Here is an 18,520-nt window from a genome sequence, read left to right as displayed (position 1 = left end):
GGGGACAAGAGGAAAAAATGAGAACCAAGACCTGGCATGTCAAGGTACAAGATCCCAGTAATGAATGTAACTGTACTGTCTACCTAGAATGTACCAATAAATTAAATTTTAAAAAAAAGTTTGGAAATAGCCCAATTGTCCATCAGTTGGAGACTGGATAAAGAAGACAAAGTTTTTTTATAAAATAGAGTACTGCTTAGCCATAAAAAAAGAGAAACTAGAGACATTTATAGCTAAGTGGTTGCACATTGAGCACATACTCATAAGTGAACTTAATAGGACCGACATGTGTAAATACCATATAGTTTCTCTGGTGTGATAAATTAAAAGTGTAAATAAGGATCAAAATGTATAATTGATATTGTGTAATAGAAAAAAGGTCTAAAGGTGTAGGAGAAATGGGAGGGGTAGGGGAAAGGTAAGAAAGGCAAAGAAAAAATAAGAGAAAAGGAAAAAAATTGAAACAAAATCTTTGTAAATAGGAGGGTGTGAAGGGAGGCCAGGGGAATGGGAAAAAAGTAAGAACCAAGATCCCAGTAAAGATCCCTTGTAAAGGCACAAGTTCCAAATGATGAAGGTAACTGTACTGTATACCTAAAATGTACCAATTTTTTTTAAAAAAAGAGTATTAAAACACATGCACTTCAAAGTGTTTCTGGAAAAAGGCTGGTGACCCAGTGCATCATGTTAGAAGGAACTCAGGAGAAACCATATTCAGAAAGAGATAAGTGTGCCTCCCAGAAGAAATCCTAAGTCCATCCTATTACAAAAAGAAGACCAGATACTTTCCTTTAAGGATCCTAGAGACCGTGACTGCTTGCAAAACTCACCGTTGTGATGTATGCTTAGTATAACTGAAGGTGATGAAGCCAAGTCTAGGGGCAGCTAGAATTCAAAACACTTGAGCCTCTTGGAAGTACTGGGAAGAGTGTCTCCTTTTTAGATCTCTGACTCTGATACTGACTTAACACAAGCACACTGGGCACTCTTCTGAATGTATCATCAATGTTCTCCTATATACCAGCTCCTGCCTCATCAAGCTGGGCTGCATGAGTCTCTCAAATGGATGCTACACAAGCCTCATCTAACCAACTGTATTTAACCTTCCAGACCAGCCAAGTTCACATTTCACAACTTGTGGGAAGATTTAAACCCGATTCTTGGTTTGTAGGTAGCATATTATCTGAACTCTGAACATTACATATAAAACACATCCTTGGGATAGTGTGTACACTCATAGATGTTTTGTAAGCTTGTGATGGCTTTCATAGTGGTTTCAAATGGAGACATTAAAATCAAGCATGTCACATGGACATTGTGTATGATGCATGCTGACATGGTTTCCTAACTAGGAAATGACATGCCAGCAGATTGGCAGTATAATATTAATCTTGGTTCTTTTGTACTAAAGACTACCTACTGGACCTTCACACAAATGTCATTTTTCCAACTAATACTAGAAGTAAAATGGATTGGTTACAAGAAAAAAAAGCTGCTAAAAAGGTAAAATATTGGGTCAAATCTATGAAGATAAAATTTCATGCAAACAATGTTTACTCTTGGAGCTTAAGTCCCAAAATAAGGGTAACTTACATGCTTTACAGTACTATGGGAGAAAAAGACTTAGAGATCACAGATTTTTTAAACTCATTATGAAACACGCAATTGCATGGCTGCCAAAGTCTTTGAATCTTGGATTGCATTAAAATAAGTATGTCTAAAACAGAGAAGCTTACCACATGTAGGGAATTTCCCAAAAAGGTATACCAACTGGAAGGGTCGGAGAAAGGAAAGAAGAGAAAAGAAAAAATATGAAAAAAGGAAAAAAATGGAAATAAAGTCTCTGTAAATAAGGAAGTGTAGAGGGAGTAAATGGGGAAAAAATAAGAACCAAGATACATCATGTAAAGATACAAGATCCCAATGGTGAATGTAACTGTACTGATACCTAAAAAGTACCAGTAAACTCAATGAGAAAAAAGATATATCCCCCACCAAAAAAAAAAAAAAAAAAAAAAAAAAAAAAAAAGAATCAGAGAGAGAAGGAAGGAGCCAGTGAGTGAGTGAGCTATACCTTTCCAGGTCACACCCCCTAGTGAGCTGCCTCTTAACAGCCCAATCAGCAGCTACAACTCATCAATAGATCAATCCAATGATCAGTGCAACACCCTGGAGATCTAATCACCCTCCAAACACAAGAGGCCTTTGGGGGAGGTTTTAAATCTAAACCACACTACTGAAGTGGTCTTTCAGTGTCCTGTTGACTGAAATATAAAGAAGTTGAAATTCCCCAGTTCATATATTTGGACAGGAAAAAATACACCCCAATTTCTGCTGATTGATAATGGTAGTGAGATGCTGTGGAACATAAGTCTCAGTTTAAGATTCTAAAATGTGACAAAAAAAAGTCTCATTAATGTGGAAATATACTAAATGAAATCAGTAAGGTATAGTAGAGTGTATAAAGCAATCATTTATGTAAAAATGAGGATAAAGGATATTACATTTAACAGCTATTGCATAAAGTTTCTTCAAAAGATTACAAAAATACACATACACACACAAAATCTGTTTTCTGGGGATGAAAATGGGATATGGAGTAGGATGGTAGGATGGGATGGGAGGGAGAACTTCATCGTGTAGCTTTTGTGCCTCATGAATTTTAAACAATGGAAACATACTACCAATTCAAAAAATACATAAAATAAAAATTTATAGATTCTGTTTTGGTGTTTTGAAAACACACTTGGAAGTGAGGCATAATTTTATTCTTGCCACAAATTAAAGCAATAGTTTTCAATGCCACACAGAATGTGTTTATGCAAGAAGTAGCTCAATTCATTGCTTTATGCAGTTATTGCAAGAGCAAAAAGAACCCCAAAGGATGCATCGCTACAAGTAAAATCTAAATGAAAATACAAATCAGTTGGCAAATCGCTTCAGGGCTGCCATTTATATCCTACTAGTTGGATTAAAAATACACTAAAAAGCTTTGCACCACAGGGAATTTGAAAATGTCATTCCTAATCCATCCTTTTGAAATATATGTATACAATACAGAAAGGCTAGCAATGATTCATTCAATAAACCACTGCATGGTGATTATGACAATACAAAGACGGGTACTGACCACAAGGACCTCAAATTGTGGTGAGATAAAGGGATAAACTAACCCTCCAGTAGGGTTCCATAGCAGAATATGTACAGTGCAATAGAAATAAGGATGGTGTCTAAATTATTTTAGGTATATTAGGAGAATTACTGCTATAGAATGAATGTTGTTCCTTCCAAAATTCATATGTTAAGTCCTACTATATGAGTTAGGGCCTAACATTCAATGTGATGTTTTAGGAGGTGGGATCTTTGGGTGGTGATTCAGTCATGAGAGTGGCATTATCATGAATAGAATAATGCCCTTATAAAGCAGACCTAGAAAACTCCCTCCTATCGGATACAAGAAGAAAACAGCTGTCTGTGAACCAGAAAATGGTCCGTCACAAGACACCAAATCTACAAGCACCTTGATTTTGGACTTCCCAACCTTCAAAAAAATAAAAACCAAATAAATTGTCACTGCTTATAAGCAACCCAAATTAAGATACTTTGTCATAGCATCCAAAATGAAGAGACATATCTTAGGAGCTGACACTCATACTAAATCCTAGAATGGCTTCTAACACAAAAACAAACGAGCTCAATGGAACTCATCATGTTCAAATTCCAGTCAGAGGATCGACTCACCTCTACTCTTAAGCCTGTATCAGTCTAATAATTGCTGGAACTAATAGTTCTGTCGACTGTCCCTCATCTGCCAGTCTCTCCTTACTAGCTCTTTCTTCTCAGTATAGAAATGTGCTCCTCTCTTCCATCTTTATATTTTCTTTTGCTTCTGTAACTACTATTATTTTACAATAACAATATTACTTTATAATCAAGATTTTAATAAAACATGCTGCACTGTTCCCTCAGATCCCGTTAATTCTTCTTACCACCACACCAAGTAAGTATTTTGCCCAGGTGGGCCATGATCGTAACTATCAAATTCAATTAATATTTTACCATATCTTCCTTCCTTTCTTTATCTCCTTCTGTAGCTTTTAAATTCTCTCCATAACTCTCCATAGAAGTTATTATAAAAATTTCTACCACCAGAACAAAATGTAAAGATAAAGAATATGCCATATAGATACTCCATACTATACTATCTCCTGTTGCGAGAAACATTTTAGTTTAGAAATAAATGCTTAGAGAATTTAGATTTGTGTACCTCACAGAAAGGTCCAAAAGAATTTTTCACATTTAGTCACGTAATCAATTGATAAATGTGACTCAAGAAACATGTGACAGAAGTATTAGCCTTAACATTGCCTTTACTCTCAAAGCTCAAAGTCAAGAACAAGCTAAAGTTTTTTTTTAATGGCAAACTCTTTAATCTCCATAGACAGTGAACTCTCAAGAAACAAAGGAATAGCAGACTAGATCATTTGAATTGACTTTTTCACTGAGAGAAATCAATAAAGCTGTGCAAAAAACTGAACTTAAAGGTATTGAATTCTTGGTGAGCCAAGATTCGAAGACAATAACCAAAAAAGAAGCATAGCCACTCCAAGTTTCATTTGCCAAAGGTATATGCTCATGCTAGAAAGGAAATTATGAAACTAATCTGTACCTTGGAGTTCTCTCAGAATTAATGAAATAAAAATTGAAACTAAGATGCTTCCAAAGGATGAAACTGTGAAAAAGTAAGTACTACTTCCAACTAAAATCACATAAATCAAGTTTTCAGAGGTAGCAGTAGACTGAAAATACCACATCATGGGCTTGTAATTTAGCTTCCTATTATTAGGATGTCCAAGAATATGAAGTTTTAAAGCAAGACTAAGGAAGTCCCAGAATAGTAGCACTCTAAAACACTGAAAGAACCTAAGGAAAATTCTCTTTGTAAAAAGGCACAATCATCTTAGCAGACAAACTATTTCTTTTCTTTCTTTTTTTTTTTTTTTAGTTTGAGTATCATAAAATTTATTCAATTACAATAAATAATACAAAAAGATCCCATGTACCCTTTACTCAGTTTTCCTCTATGGTAACATTTTTCAAAACAATAAGAAAATATCACAACCAGCATATTAACATTGACACAGTCAAGAAAACAAACTATTTCTTTAAATATTTTTTAAATGCAATAATCCAGCGCAGACTTAAAGATAAACAAAATAATCTAAGTAAAAAAATGTAAACCATAGTTAACAATAATGACCCACTAATGTCTGATATATTAAAATTATCAAACAATTTTTAAAAGCAAAACAACTCAAAAAACCTGCATTAATTATGTTTAATGAAATAAAAGCTAAGATTGAAATTTGAGATGGAATTTGAAAACTATAAAAAACAAACAAGACTAAAAAAAAAAAACAAATGATCATGCTGGGCATGGTGGCACACACCTGTAATCCCATCACTCGGGGGGCTGAGGCAGGAGGATCACTGTGAGTTCAAGACCAGCCTGGGCTACATAGTGAGTTCCAGGTCAGTCTCAACTATACAGTAAGACCCTGTCTCAAAAAACAACAACAACAACAAAATGATCCAATGATCTAGAATTTAAAAATAGAATATCAGGAAAGCAGAACTCAGTGAATGACTTGAATACTGTCTTAAAGATAAAAAGGAAAGTAGTGAATTGAAACATAAGTTAAAGGAAATTATCAGGACTATAGCTTAGAAAATTCAGAAAAGAGAGATACTTAGGAAATATACTGAGAACTTATAACAAATGTTTCAGTAAAGCCCCAAGAGGAGAGGAATGTGTCAAAAGCAATATTTTAAAAGGAAAGAAGCTGATAGTTATAGACATTATATTTTCATAAAGTATTTATTCATATTTTAAATAATTATAAATTTTCCTTTTAATTTTGAAGATAATCACTGTAAGAATAAAACATTTTCTTTCCAAACTAAAAACGGGCTGGAGGTATAGCTCATGGCTGAACACTGTTCTAGCATGCACCAGACCCTGGATTCAAGCACTCAAGTACTGCCAAGAAAAAGAAAGAAACAGGTTTTTAAAAGCAGAGTTGTAATTAAATCCCCCCCCCAAAAAAAGGCAGCAAAGGAAAAGAAAGGGTGGGACACATAGCAAAGAAGAAAAGGAAAAGATTATAGATTTGAATTCAAGCACTCAATCATTTCAGTAAATGCAGAGAACCTCAGAACTAGAAAGCTTTCCCCACTTAGTTGCAGGAAATGTTAGAAAAATCACAGGCTTCCCCTGGGCACAGATGCAGGCAAGCTGCCCTTGTACATTTTGCAGAACAGAAGAAAGTTCAAGCTTCCTTGAAGCAACTTGGTCAGATGAATTTCACGAGAAAGTGAGGAGGACAGCATCTGGGTCCATCCGTGCCCATTTCTTGCTACAAAGTATATAAAAACATTTTTTTCAGTTTTTTAATAAGAGGAACACAGTAGGGGACAGAGAAAGACAAAAGATGTTACAATAATGGTTAAAGCTAAGGCAAAGTCAGGACGCTTCAATTGAGCTATAGTCTATACTATTGTGATATATTTGAGCCATGCAGGCAGAAGTTAGGAAGAGAAAAAGTGAGTGTGCATCTAAGGCAAATCTTAAGAAAGCTATATGAGGCGTATGGTTTGGATGCAGAATGTTCCCCAAAGGCTCATGTGTTGAAGGCTTGGTCCCCCGTGCAGCAATGTTTAGAGATGGAGCTTTTGGAAGGCGACTGTGTCATGAGGGCTTTAACTTCGTGGATTAATCTACTGACACATTCCTAATTTGATGGCCTCATTGGGAGGTGATTGAAACTTGGGAGGTTGGGATCTAGTGAAGGGGCAGTGGGAGTGTGAATTTAGGGAGCACATCTTCTCCATTGCCGCGTCCCTGTGGCTTTTTCTCTCTGCTTCATGGCCACCATGAAGCGAGCAGCCTTGCTCCGCCTTGCCCTTCTGCCTTGGTATACTGACTCCTCACAGACCCAGAAACAATGTTGCCGGCTGACTGAGACGTCTCAAACCGTGAGAAACCGTGAGCCAAAATAAATCTTTCCCTTTGTCAGTTGTTTTCTCAGGTATTTTGTCGCAGCAGTGGAAAAGTGACTACAACTCTAAGTTAAGGAGGAATGAAGGAAATGTCTAAACTATTTTCAGTATCTGTTAAGACAAAAATAAAGAGCAATAGAAGATAAACAATTGGGAGAAAAGGAGAAAAAGATTGCTTCATATAGAATTTCAGATGACATATTAGTCTTCCGAGGCTTTAGGTCTATCTCTACCTGCATTCCCCTTAAAAATATCAGTCACACAAAATCACTGCTCGAAAGACTGAATTTTTCAGCTAATGTTGAAAAGCAGTTTCGATCAAAAGACTCAAAAAGAATCAGAAAAGATATCATCTCAATGTGTCCATCTTTTAAAATACCTCTAAGCTAGATACCTCAGAAAGAGAAAAGCATGCCCTATTTTTTAAAACCACCAGAGAATATTTTACGTGTCATCTTGGTGATTTACTTCAGCACTTAACACTATCTTTTTATTAACTAAAGTAACTATCATTCAGAAATTTAATAGGATTTTATTATCAACCTATTAATTTAACTTATAGCTTAACTCTAATTTTGTGGTTTTTCTACTTAACAGACACAGATTAAGGTGTCATAAGGCTGGTGTAAGATGCTCCATTGAATTCAACCTAATTTCCCTATAAGAAAACTTACAAAAGTAAGAAGTTACATGAAAATAAAAAGAACGGGAAAAGTGTCACTCTTCATCATCATTGCTTGGCAGATCTGGGGTAGGGGTAAGATTTATAAGGCTGAAGAGAATTGCTTGACTTTGTGGAAATCAATGAAAGTAAAATTCAATTTAAACTTTTTATTAAAATAACATAAATTTTAAGATGTGACTTTCCTGTCATAGTGAATCATCAAGACTGGTACGGACTGCTAGAGGTATAACCAGAAATCCATAATTCAGGTGCATGAGTTATGCCATTGTTCCTAAACTGTTGGCCCCTTCAGACTCACCAGGGAAAGACCATTCAAGCCAATTCCGTTTAGCACAAGTGCACTAAGCTTCAGGGTGCATTCTATCTGTGTCAGCAGTCTCAAAAATAGTGATTAGCATGCCCCAGTCAGTTACACAGGTAGGTGCATCAATTACCAAAATTACTGGAATTCGGAAAGCAGACAGGCAAGCTTTCTCAGACACAGTGGTAAAGTTTGAGAACTGGCAATAGTGTGAAGAATGCACATTTGTAGTACGGCCCTGGGCCAGCCCCACACTGAGGCTATCTGGAATCCAAACCTAAAGAAGCAAAAGCAAATTAAAAAAACAAGAATCACACGCCTTTAGGAAACTAACGTAAAACCCACAAGAAATCCTTAAGGATCCAAGTTGAGACAAATTCACCAGGAACGCAGAAATTTATAAGCTAGTCCCTGAGCTCAGAGTCCTCTTCCTGGACTCCTCTCTCCTCTAAGGTAACAGTGTGCCCAAGGGAACATTAGCTCAGAAGGAAAAATAGCACTTGAAGGGCACAATGGTACAAAACAAAAGACAAGAAACAACACAGAGAGATGAATTAATGAAAGAAACATTAAAAATTTAAGGTAAGCATAAAATCAAGAATTGATTACATGATGCAGAAACAAAATTTTTAAAGAACTAGTAAAGAGTCATGAAAGACAAAGCATGGATTCAGCAGAAAATGAACTTAGGTGGCTGAAAACTGAGTAAAACAGACCATCCCAGAAGGTCTCAGGGAAAGTTAACAGACCGAATAGATGTGGGTGTTATGAACATAATACAGAATACCAGAAAAATGAGAATAGTGCGATACCATCTAGACAGCAATGTACTGGGGCTACCAGAACAAGAAGACAAAGAAAACAGAAGGAAATAAATATTTGAAGAACTAAAGATGAAACACCTCAGATTATAAAGGCTCATAGAACTCCAAATTGCAAACAAAAGAGAGAGAAATTAAAAAATACAAATTCTGGACATCGATGGGGAAAATTCAGTGACTTCAAAATTAAGAGAAAAGGCTAAAAGCTTCCAGAAAGAAAGAGCAATTCTCTTGCTTACTTGGCAAGTTTAAGGTCCAGAGTTTGATCCCCAGTACCAGAAAAAAGAAAAAAAAGAGCAATTTAACTATAAAGAATAAAATTTAGACTGTTTTCAACAACCTGAGATAATGAAAAAAATATGGTACAGTGTTTCAGGAAAAGAATATTGAACATAGAATCGTATGTCCAGGAAAGCTATGATTTAAACATGAGAAGGTAATTAAACACGTCCTGTGCATGCAGAGATTCAGAAGGTAAACCACACAAGCTATGCTGCGAAGACACTCACAAGCAGTAGTCTAACCGGAAAGGGGAGCACGTTTGTGGGAATACACATCATAATTCAAAATTTAAAATGGATACTACGAAAGGGACCTTCTTCAGGAAAGAGGGAGGTGAGAGCTGTCAGAAGGAAGTAAGACTCCAGTTCACAGATAAAGAAACTGAGGCACAGAAATGTTAAGGAGCGTGTCTAAGAAGCAGTGGCAAGATTTAGGCACCATAGTATTCATAGGGAATTTATAGATATTTATAAAACGAGCAACTGCAAAAGGGCAAATGGACATAAATATAGTAAGTCTTGAGTGGGCACCAGGCAAAATAATTTTAATATATAAATAACTGTGTAAGAAGCCTATGAGAACTTGATTTATTCAATGGGAGAGAAGAGAAATAAATTGAAGAAATTGAAATATGATAAAGAGAACATATGAATTAGATGAATTCCAGTATGTCAGTAATTAAAATTAATTTAAATGTCAAACTAACCAAGAAAGCAAACAAAACCTTAAAAGCAAACAGAAAACAAGGTGAAAGAATGAACTATCTACACAGACAGTACAGAAATGTTGAAAATGAAGGCAAGGAAAAAGGTATCATAGGCAAGTATGTACCAAAAGAAAGCCAGAAAAGCCTTTTAATGTCAGGTGACAGTGAATTCAAAGTCAAAGTCACATGAGAAAATATGAATATTATACACGGGTGAAAAAAGAATGTGAGTCAAAAAGTATAATGAGTGCATACCTAAGTATGCCAAACAGTATCATCTCACGTAATAACGGTTGACCTTTATGGAATACCTACCATATTCCTAGTATTGTTCTAAGATTTTCACATGGATTAATTCACTTCATCCTCAACATCCCTGCAAGGTAATAATAGTATTATTAATAGAATTAGTATTATTAATAGAATAGTAATATTAATAATAGAGAATAGTATATTCTCTAATTTATAGAGAAGAAAACTGAGGCACAGAAACTCCCAGAACTTACTTAAGAATGCTCTCAAACTAGGAGTTGACATTCTCAACATGCTTTCTGCCACTATTCTAGACTGTAATGTAAAAAGTGACAGGTTTCTAAGGAGATAAACCAAGAAGAAATTACGGATTTACTTGGAAGCTTTAGCACACCCTACGGAAGTTGATGGAATAGATATACAACAAAGAAACAAAGGAAAGGGGCAGCAAACTATGACCTTCAGCCTAGTCCTTCATAGCAAACTATGACCTTCACCTATTTTTGTAAATAAAATGTTATTGAAAGAGCTATATTCATTCACTTACATATTTTCTATGGTGACTTTTTCACGAAGATAGCAGAGTTGAGTTGTTATGACAGAAACTACATGGTCTTCAAACCTAAAATATTGACTATCTGTCCTTTAAAGAGACTTCCAGCATCTGCTACAAAAGATTCAACAAAATTAACCAACTCATCACTGATAGATGAAACATTTTACAAGCATAGTTTAAACATCTAAGCATTTCAGATTCATTACTTTAACACTTTTAATCCCACCCACATGGCACAACACCAAATGACCCAAAATATAATCCTAGCCAGAGTGTTAGAGAATAAAACTAAGGTGAGAACCAAGTAAAGAAATGAAAACTGTACCTTAAGAAAAGGAATTTGAGCGTGATAGATAAATCTAAAGATCTTCATCGCTAGAAGTCTAAATCAGCCAATGATCTCAATGCAACTGTGAACATTTGTCAACAAATTTTAATAACCATTTGCTACATCGTTATTTGAAGTATTTACTGCATGTCTTTTAAAGGAGAAAGAATAACAGGAGTGTGGGCTTTGAGAGGACCAGAAAAGCATGCACTGTACCTACGCAGTGGACATCTCAGGGGAAAGCCGTTGAACTGCTCTGTGTCTCAATTTCCTGATTTGTAAATTGAAGTTAATGATGATACAAATCTGATAATAGAATTATTGGGGGTAATAAGTGAGATGATATGAATAAAAAGTTGAGCATCATTCCTAGAACGTAGGAAATATTTATAGATACTACTGAATATTACTCTCTCCTGGGGATAGTTTATCTGAGATATGTACTATATTTGAGAAACTAACATGACTTCAGGAACAATGTACCATATGATTACTTTCTTTTATTACCTTTTGCCTGATATCGCAGCTGAACCAACCATGTTTTGAGAGTACGGGATACCACTATTCACTATTTTTTCACTCACTAGTATCCATGTATAGAGACAAGACTACTATGGGGAAGGAAAAGCTGATATGATAAGGGAAGAATAGAGCTCAAAATGTAAGGAAATACAAGTTTAGGATACTAGCTCATATTTAGTCTTGTGAATACCTAGTCCTAATAATGACTTTCCTGAATGATAAAGGCAGAAACATTTTTGATCAAAACCATTGAAAGACAAGACCTTAGTGCTGAGGTTCTCTCTTGTAGGAAATGAATTTTAAGAATAGAAGTGAAAAGAATCTTTTCTCTTACACTCTAACAATGATGCTGTTGATCGAAATCATTGTCTCATTCTGTATCATTTTGACCAGGATGAAAAGATAACAGAAAACAGGGCTATCAGACCTCAAGAGTAGCAAAACTTTACCAAAACAGAGGAATCCATTTCTTATTATTCAGCATCAAAAATTAAAGTAGAGCAAGAAACACTGAAGCTCGTGACTCAAAGATCTGGTTCAGGAGTAGAACTTGGATCGAGCATGTGTAACTAATGTCACTTGAGGAGGAGTTTAATTTTACATATCTCTGGATAAGCACTTTAATTTGAACTTCCAAATTCAAAGAATAACCATGATCTCTGTCGCAAAGGAAACCTTGAGAGGAAGCTTAGAACATTTAATTATTTTAGGTGAAGCATCTTAGAAGGCTGTTTCTCTTTGTGAAATTAAGAATATTATCTGTTATATACATTGTACTGTTATAACCCTCCCATATAAATAGTACAATGGATAGAACTGTTTGTCTCAAAGTTAGCATAATTTTATGGGTTTCATCTCATCTGAGATTCCATATAAAATGTGGTAATCTCCTATGTAATCTCTGGAAACATTTAAACCCAGTATTTTTCTAAACTCTTAGTTTCTTTTCTTGTGCATGTAAGTCTTCATAGAGCAGCTTGTCTAGACAATAATTACCAGAATTGATCATTGCAATTCCGACAATGACTTAGAAGCATTCTCAAAACAAAACAATTTTTGAAAAGTCAATAGCTTAAATTGTATTACTGTTATTGTCAAATGTTGCACTGGTTGTGTTAAAAACTGTATTTAGATAAATTATACTACCAATTTCAAAAGAAAAATAATTAGAACTATTTCATTTTAATGCTCCATTTACTGATTCTTTTCTGTTAGGATACATGATAAAAAATATTTTCTTTCTTTTCCAACTATTTTTATTGACACAGGCCTAACCATGCACAAAACATGTATACTATAGCTTTGTTCATTTTCAAAATCATAGAAGAAACACCAAGCAATTTGGAATCTATCACAGATTTTGTTCTGACATTTATTTAATGAAATATCTTTTAAGCAGTACCAAAAAAGTCACACCATAAAAATCTCATTTCTGTAGATGATGCTAGGGCTAATACAATCAAATGGAATAAATAGGAAAAAGTCTATTAAAAAAAAAAAACTGTTCCCAGGGATGGCTGCTATTTTTTCAGACTCGTTCCTTGGGTTGTGTCTTATACTCCTGTTCACACTTTATCCAGGATGTAAGGTTGGATGATTTGCCTGTCAGAAGTTGAAGGCTAAGTGAAATAAACAGTTTTCATTTTGTGCCATAAAACTTCAGACCAGAAGGCCATCAAAATAACTCAGGGGTAAAAACCAGAACACAAAGCAGTCCAAACTGAATATGTTTCCATTTCCTCTCATTTTAAGATACCGAATGGGGCTGAAAACACACTCAGGAAACAGCAGTCAGCCCCAGACCACCACCCTGGAAAGCTCTGATCTCCACAGAATTCTGTCGTCCTGTGTGGTTTTTTTCTTACACAAAATCGTGTGATGATTAGTTGCTGAAGAGGATTCCCACACATGGTTCTGCTTTGACTGCAGGTAAAGCTGTGTACCTTTTTGTGGCTATTTTTCAAAAAGAGCAGCCTTCTTTTTAGTTTTCATGTTTGTTCTATTCCTCACACTCCAACTACACTGAAAAAAAAGGAGTTTTATTTAGGAAAATAAGTCGAGGGTTAGCTAGCAAAGAATTTCGCCACTGAGCTCCCTATATGAATTTTAATGTTGAAATGACAATAACCAAAATTTTAAGTACCTTGCTTTTCATAATTACTTTAAAAATAATTTTTAAACCCCTTTTAAATAATTTACATGAGCTCAATGATAGCGCATGCACCTAGGATGCATGAGGCCTTGGATTCAATCTCCAGCACTCCCAAAATTAACACTTCATGTATATGATTTTTATAAATACCTTTAGCAATTAATAGAATTAAAAGCAAAGGAACCCCCTACAGAAAGATTTATTTCTGTATCTTTCTCCTTCCCATCTTTTTGCATTTATAGATGGTGGAGAACACATAAAACTGTTTTTAAGTTTGCCAAAGCAAGAGAACCAAAAATAAGCACAGTGGCACTTTCCACAGCCAGAGGAAAGGCACTCCGAGCTATTCCCTTTCCTGTAATGTTCTGCTACACCAAATCTTACTAAAATGTGGGCTAAGGGAAGGGGAAAATTGGAAGTTTCTAATCAATAGGCAAAAAAATCTCTATTATGTCAGGTGAGAAGGTGCAGGGGAATTTGTGGTCCGCCATGCTATCCGTAGTCAACAACACATACTGTGCATTTAAAAATTTCTTCAGAGGGTACATCTCATGCTTTGTGTCCTTATCACAATAAAAAAAGAAAGAAAAATAGAAAATAATCACAAAATTAAATCAGAAAGCCAGGGTGTAGTGTGGGCCTCTTTTTAAATGTGCTAAGATGGAGAAAGTCATTTAACTTCTTAGATCTTCATTGTCTTCATTTGAAAAACCAAAAATGATTACATTTTGTGCAACATATGCAATAGTTTCAATGATTCATTAAATGTTGCCTGAACCCTAAAATAAATAAACCACAAAGACAGTAGGGAAACTCTCACATGCTTATTAATACATAAAAGATCTTCCATAGAAAGTTAAAATGCTTTTTTATATAAAGAGCTTTCTACTAATGGGAATATTCCCAGCATCTAGAGCACACACAATTATGATTTTTTAAAGCCATTGTCTTAATTCTATAAATTCAAACTTCAGAAAATGAAATCAACTTTTGGTTTTGAAAGATTCTATACTGTAAAACATCTAATGTGAATATGAGATAGACAGAAAGATTGTAATCTCAACATAATCGAGGATCAACTTTTTCTCCTTTATCCATGGTTAACAGAGAGGAACTTCATTTCCCCTTTGCAAAACATATATCACTTATATTACATATTCTGAAAATGAATCTAGTATTTAATATTACATCATTTCATTTTCCATAATCGTGTCTTTATCAAGTACTTAAAGGTGTATCAAGTGTCAAAAGTAAAATCTCTTGAGAGAGGCCTGTCCTTTCCACTTTAGACTCTAAATCCTGTGTCTCCTGCTCCTGATCCCTCTTGGCCTCTTCTGTTTTTCTAAAGCACTCTCATTTTCTTATACACCACATGCATGTTTAGTATGATGGTCATTTTCTCACTTCCGTTGCTCTTGACTAGAATACAAAGCCACAGTGCTATTTCTATAAATGTGTGCCCAAAGGTTCATGTGTTAGATGCTCAATCCAAAATTCATATTTTGATGGTATTTGGAAGTAGACCCTTTAGAAGGTAATTGGGGTTCCTTGAGGTCATGGGGGTGGGGCTACCACTATAAAGTCTGTGGCTTTATAAGTAGAGGAAGAGACACAATAGTCTGAACCCTCCTCTCTACTGCCCTCTGATAATGCAGCAAGAAGACCTTCACCAGACGAGCCCCCTTAGTCTTGGATTTCCCAGCCTCCAGAATACTAAGGAAGAAGACTATTTTCTTTATAAATTAGCTAATCGGTGGTATGGTGTAAAGCAATACAAAATGAACCAGGACAGGTATTTTGTGCTTGTGTGTTGTGGAGGCTGAACCTAGAGCTTTGCACCTGCTAAAGCACACACTTTGCCAGTGAGCTGCAATCATAGGCCCCTGAAACAGCAGTTAAACACAGAAATACTTGTTGAGTTCACTGATGTTTCCCATATGCTTCCCTGGTACAGAGTCAATGAACAATAAGTAACTTTTCGAAGAGTGAATTTTTTTACGTTAGATATGTCATTCTTTCATGCTTATATTCATAGCTAGATAGATTAACCAGGTTTCCCATGGGTGAGACGCAATACCCAACACCCACAACTTAAAAGGGGGAAGGTTTAATTTAGCTCACAATTTGGGGAAATTCCGTGCAATCACCCTAGTCCAAGATAGAAACATCAGGGTGGAAGGGATGGTAAAGCAAAGCTGCTTAGCTCATGGCAGCTGGAAAGCAGAGCTGGGGGACGGCGCCGGAGAGAAAGGGGCACAGGATTTCGGAGAGTTCCACACCCAGACACACTCCCGAGTACACTTCGCCTATCTGCTGCTCACCCCTTAATCCAAGGATGTTAACACTGGATTAGCGGGCCCACTAGAACGATGGAAACTAAACATAAAATTCAGCGACAACTACATTTCCCACTTTGGTCTGTTCATGAGAGCAGCATCAGAGTATTTTATGGGAAATAGACTTTTATAATAACAGTTTTACACATTTAAGCAAATTAATTTGGAGCTTTAGCCAGGATTTCTGAAAATGATTTCATCTTGGAGATTTATCTGCATTCAGTTTAATAGTTTTAGTCCAGGATACTCTGCTTCCATTCAGAATGCTTTTTTTAAGGAAAGAAAACAGAAATCTTAGGAGGATTAAAACCATAATAGCATTTACTGTTTGCTTAACAAGAAAGGGAGGCAGTCCCAGGGTTCAACAAAGTTATTAAGGATTCAGGCTCTTACCAGTTTTCTGTTGAGAGTACAATTGTGTGACGGTGTCTCTCTGCTTAGTGGGAGATTTTAAAAATCTTAATGGTGAGGTCTCAGTGAGGCCAATGAAATCAGGGAGGCTGAGGGGCACAGGTACAGCAGTCTGCCACACACTGGACACTAAAGAGGTGCTGTCACCACCAGTGCGCTCTGGGTTTAGGTTTTCAACGAGCTGTGAAGAGGTTGTGTTAGGAAAGCAAAGTAACAGGGCCAGCCACCATCTTCAACTTGCTGTTATTCCCTCAACTCTACTGAAAAAACTTCCTTCCGTTTATTCCGACCTTCATTCAGTAGATATTAAGTAAGCATATTGAATCATTAATTAATATCAAGTAGATATTAAGTCAGCATAGGAAGTGGGGACAATTAAAAACTCCCCAATGAGGAAAACAAACATGTAAAAAAAAATCCATCAAATGTGACCAGGTAATACAGCACACACCTGTAATTTCAGCAACTTGGGAGGCTGAGGCAGGAAGATCACAAGATGGAGGCCATCCTGAGCTACATGTGGAATTTCAGGCCAGCCTGGACAACTGAACAAGAGCGCCTCTGAAAAATAAAAATAAACAAACAAAAAAAATAATCAGTTAGGGGCTGTAGAGAGAGAGAAAAGAGTGTTGTGAGATGAAAAAGCTCTAAACCAAGAGCCATAACACAAATCTGTAATTCCAGCAATCTGGGAGGCTGAGGCAGGAGAATCCCAAGTTCAAGACCAGCCTGGGCAACTCAGTGACTTAGCAAGACCATGTCTCAAAAAAGGGACTGAGGATGCAGCTCAGTACAGAAGCCCTGGGTTCAAATCCCAGTATCGTAAAATAAAAGCTCTAGAGATTCGTTATATGGCAATGTGAATATAGTTAACACTACTGAACTGTGCCCTTAAAAATGGTTACAGTAGTAAATTTTGTTATATATGTTTAACCACAATTCACAAAAATACAGTATGTAAAGTCCTAATAGAGAAGTAAGACTAAAGACCTTTATAGGAGAACCAGATATTCATTTATCGAAATATCTGCAAGCAGATTATTGCCTAGCTATTCTTTCCAACAACCCTCTGTCTTTGGAATTTAACTCTTTACGGGTGGACATTTACCTTGCAGAGAGGGTGATAAATTGCAAACAAGCATTAACTATGCCCTGGGACGCTCAGAAGACACGTTTTGTGGCAAGAATGAAAAAGCCAAGCAGACAGAACATCAAATCCCAGGGTCTAAAAGTCTCAAAAGTGTTTCAGGGTTGAGTCCTCACCTTTACCATCTCCTTCGTGAACAGGCGAGTACCCTAATAAGGATTCTATTTATAGACAAGAAAATATGAAGGTTTTTCTTAACCTTCACTTAGGTAAACAATTTTGACTCCTTTCTCATATAACATTTATCTTCCTTGTTTTTTCTCATCTTTTTTCCTGACTTTCCTATTTCCATCCATGATTAAGAACACATTGTTATAATAAATATCAGAAAACTACTATATTAAATAACAGCTAATAAATAGGGCATTTGTTGTCAATTTGGCCCACTTTTAGTATTTAAGCTTTTAACAGCTAAATTTTCTTGAGGGGGTGGCAGTTTGAGACAGGGTCTCGCTATGTAGTTGAGACTGCCCTGGAATTCACCATGTAGCCCAGGCTGGCCTCGAACTCACAGCAATCCTCCTGCCTCAGCCTCCCGAGTGCTGGGATTATAGGTGTGCACCACCATGCCTGGCTAACAGCTAAATTTAGATAAATCTCATGCTTACCACTTTGCCCCCCTTTTTTTTTTCCTCTTGTATTTGTCCCCATCAAATTTATCTTATTGAAATTTTTTCCCAGTTTTTTCATACCACTTTGAAAATGTCTTTGAAGACCAATTATAACAAAAAGAAAGAGGGATATCTCAATCGAATTATCACCTATTGCAATTTTCATTAAAGTTATAGATAGATGAATTTTTAATTCTATGCCTACTCAGTTTGAATAGCTAACACATAACTGGGCCATATATTTAAAGCATGATAGTGTCACATGCAGGAGCTAAGACATGCAGTCCGAATGTACAGTCGTGATCACCAGGGGATGGGAAGGGGGGAAGGGGGAGGATGAGGGGAGGGGAG

The sequence above is a fragment of the Fukomys damarensis genome, unplaced genomic scaffold (assembly GCF_012274545.1).
Source record: "Fukomys damarensis isolate Sample0158 unplaced genomic scaffold, DMR_v1.0_HiC HiC_scaffold_2, whole genome shotgun sequence".
NCBI classification, from domain to species: domain Eukaryota; kingdom Metazoa; phylum Chordata; class Mammalia; order Rodentia; family Bathyergidae; genus Fukomys; species Fukomys damarensis.
The sequence above is the reverse complement of the archived record's forward strand: the minus strand, read 5'-3'. Positions refer to the sequence as shown.